The following is a 3,937-nucleotide window of genomic DNA, read 5'->3' as shown; positions in this document are numbered from 1 at the left end:
GGGGCTGACTACATGGAATCTGTGCAATGCTTATGTAACTTCAGGTGCACAGTAGAGACTCTGCTAACGGTGAAGCTAAAGGGCTGTGTACTGACATGTTGCTGTTCAGTCTGTCTGCTTGATCCCGGGGGCTATAATTTGACAATGGCGACTGGGAGATTTCATGTTTTCCTTTTTATTCATGTATAGACCACCTGTGTAGGTACAGTGTGTGCGGCGTTACCGCGACAACAGCGGTGTTGCATATTTTAACTTGAGAGAGAGCTCTATTTTGGCACTTCAGTAAGTTCTAGCCTTTGCTCCCGGCGCCTTTACTCAGACAATGGCGACCGGGAGATGACTTGGGTAACGCCCATGAGGGGTGGAGTTGGTAAACGGCGCCAAAGTTTTCTCTCCTCCCTCCTGACAGTGTGAATATATATGCTAGGAGTGGAGGATGGCGCCGTACAGAAAACTTTTCCTTCCTGTCACTTACGTTTATCGGAAGACTCAAAGGAATTTGTGACTAAATGATTGCGCTTCAGCCAGCGCTATAATGAGCTTTCTGTATAGACAGGCTGTCTGTCACTTCAGCTGGGTAAGCTGAGGTATAGATAGAGTACTGTCATTTAAAGAGACAGTAACGTTTTTGTATTTGTCAATTTTTCTTAAAAATTTCATTATTTTTTTTTCTGCACCTACTCCTTATAGGGCGTTTACTGCTTAGGAGTCTGTTGACAAATTTCTCCTTTAGTGTTCCAAAAATTTTTATGGCCCACTTGCAGTGCCCTGCGCTTCCTCTCACAATCCACCCGGGGTTACTCTGCATTTCATGCATTATATGTTTTTCCCACGTGGCAGAAGACATTACTAGAGGGATTATTTTCAATCATTTAAGGGTGATTGATTCAGTAGGTGCTATTCCAAATGGTTCTTCCTTGTTACCTGAAAGAGGAAGATACTTCGGGATTATCTGAGAGAGAATTCTGAGACTCAGATGAATAATATCTTTATTTTATCCTGAGGTTGTTTTTCTTTCAGATTTTTAGTTTGAACACCTCCATTTGTTTCTTTAGGAGGTATTTTTTTTGCTACCCTGGGCGTCTCCGACACTACCGGTGTAATCTATCCGAGTGCGTCCGGTAAGTTATAGGGAATGGAAGAGTCCGCATTCCCTATATTTAAAAAGATTTTTCCTATAGCTGACTCAGCTGAGACTGGAAAAACATTCCCTATGTTGGAAAGAGTAGTTTCCAGCCTAGTTTTCAGACTAGCTAAGAGAACTACTGTACCCTTAGAGGATAGTTGGATTTTACAAGGGTCCTATGGACAAAAATTAGAAAACGGAGGTACTCCAGGGTTTACCATGGCATCCAGCTGTGTACTTTGCTACCGTCACTAGTGCAACAGCATATTGGTTTGATGCGTTGTCTGATACTACTAAGTCAGAAACTACCCTGGATAAAATCCAGATAAGGATAAAAGCTTTCAGATTGGCTACTTCCTTTATTTCAAATTCTTCCCTTCAAGTTTTCAATTTGGGAGCATAGTTCTCAGGTGTCTCTGTTCCAGATCACTTCTGGTTTTGAGCCTTTTTTTTCTACAGATGTATGCTCTACGTCTAAGCCTTTTATCGGTTCCTTTCAAGGGGAAGACCTTGTTGGGACCTGGACTGATGGAACTCTCTTTTGAAATTTAAAAAAAAATTAAAAAATATCCAAATAGCGTGCTGTTGAATCAAGGATAGCATGAAGAGCATGTTCCCGATCCGAGATCAGATCTTGGAAAGTCTTTTGTTCAGACTTGGGTTCGAGATGTTCAGGATCCCTGGGCAATAGAAAATAGTGTCCCAGGGATACAAATTTGAGTTTAAAAGTTTTCCTCCCAGAGGCAGGTTTCTGCTTTTAAGTTTATCTGCAGATCAAACAAAAGGAGAGGCGTTCTTACACTGCGTAGGAGACCTCTTAGACCTGGGAGTGATTGTTCCAGTTCCATTTCAGGTACATGGTCTGTTTTTTTTTTACCCCAATCGGTTTGTGGTTTCCAAAAAAAAAAAAAGGGAACCTTCAGACCACTTTTTAGATCTCAAGAGTCGAAGCTCTAGGGATATGTGGCTTAGTGGTTAGCTCCACTGCTCCCGAAGCGGAAGGCGGTGGGTTTGATCTCAGGCACTATTCGTTCCATTCCTCCCTTGATCCAAAAGGGGTCAATTTATGAATTGCTTCTTGGCCTTTTGGCTAAGATCAAGTGTAGTATCTGTTCTTATCATTTTAATATCTGATATGTCCTCTATGTGGAGACCATATATTGAATGGATTTTTGGATCAGGGAAAAGCAACAATGGACTTATAGGAAGCGTAACTTCGTGTGCCATTCACAAGTATCTTCTCAAGTTCTAGGGTTTGCCTTTTTTGTCAAATGCTTTCAGTTTTTTGGTTCTTTTTTTTTGTCTTGCCACAGTTATAAGAGTTTTTTACAAAGGCTCTGGGATCGCTGTTGGTGGTGCTTCGATTATGGGGCATTGCAGTGGCGCCTTATCTGGACGACGTCCTAGTCCAGGCACCCTCCTTACAGCAAGCAAGTTTTCACACGGTCATGAGGGAGACATCAATGGTGGTGGTCTCTCGATCATCTATCCCTGGGAACCTGTTTTTGCAGACACAAGAACATCAGCGGCTTACATCTATTATCAGTGAGGAACGAGGAGTTCCTTTGTGATGACAGAGGTATCATCACTTTGTTTGAGCCTATGCATTCCTTAGATATTAAATGGTTATCTTGTTGCTATTTCTTCTGTTCACATAGTGTCAGAGCACTCGTCCTTGCAGTATGAGTACCCTTACTTTATTTTTAATTCTGATAAGGTATTTTTACGTACTATCTTAGCATTTCTTCCTAAGGTTGTTTCTGATCGGGACATTAATCAGGAGATTGTTCCTTCTTTGTTTTCCAATCCTGCTTCTCAGATGGAATGACGTCTGCACAATTTAGATGTGGTCCGTGCCTGAAAGTTTTATCTGCAGGCGACTAAGAATTTTCGTCAGTCTTCTGCATTGTTCTCAGGAACACGTAAGGGACAGACAGCTACGACTATTTTTCTTTATTTTTGGACTGAAGAGTATCATACGTATTGCATATGAGACTGCTGGACAGCAGCCTCTCGAGAGGGTTACGGTTCATTCCACGAGGGCAGTTTCTTTCTCATGGGCATTCAAAAATGAAGCTTCTGTGGAACGGATTTGCAAGGCTACAACTTGGTCCTCTCTTCGCACTTTTTCAAAGTTCTACAGGTTTGACACTTTTGCCTCAGCTGAGGCCGCTTTTGGGAGAAAGGGTTTTTCAAGCAGTGGTGCCTTCCGTTTAAGTTCCCTGTCTTGTCCCTCCTGTATCATCTGTGTACTCTAGCTTTGGTATTGGATCCCATTAGTAATTAAGATGATCCGTGGACTCATCGTGTCTTAAAAAAAAGAAAAGAAAATTTATGCTTACCTGATAAATTTATTTCTTTTTTGACACGATGAGTCCACGGCCCGCCCTGGTCTTGTAAGACAGGTTGTGGGTTATTGTTAACTTCAGACACCTCTGCACCTTGGCTTTTCCTTTCTTTCCTTAACTTCGGTCGAATGACTGGAGTGTGAGGGAAGGGAGGAGCTATTTAACAGCTCTGCTGTGGTGCTCTTTGCCTCCTCCTGCTGACCAGGAGGTGAATATCCCATTAGTAATTAAGATGACCTGTGGACTCATCGTATCAAAAAAGAAATAAATTTATCGGGTAAACATAAATTTTCTTTTTTTATCAGACTCTTTGCCCTGCAACCTCACTGTTGGACACATATCCACATGAGACTCCTAGCCCTGCAACCTCTCTCTCGGCCACATATCCACGTAATACCCCTGGCATTGCAAGTCCTCTTCAGACACAAATCCAATCAAGCTCCTAGCCCTGCAATCCCACTGT

General features: G+C 42.3%; 1 non-coding gene across 1 annotated transcript; it reads left to right on the top strand.

The window, feature by feature from the left end:
- The first annotated feature begins 2,196 nt into the window (after window positions 1-2,196).
- Window positions 2,197-2,390, top strand: LOC128650584 (U2 spliceosomal RNA). The gene has a single exon (XR_008400870.1). It is a non-coding gene; the product is annotated as a U2 spliceosomal RNA (small nuclear RNA).
- Window positions 2,391-3,937: the final 1,547 nt, after the last annotated feature.

Source organism: Bombina bombina, chromosome 2, assembly GCF_027579735.1.
Source record: "Bombina bombina isolate aBomBom1 chromosome 2, aBomBom1.pri, whole genome shotgun sequence".
NCBI classification, from domain to species: Eukaryota; Metazoa; Chordata; class Amphibia; order Anura; family Bombinatoridae; genus Bombina; species Bombina bombina.
This window is presented reverse-complemented; position numbering and strand designations above follow the sequence as displayed.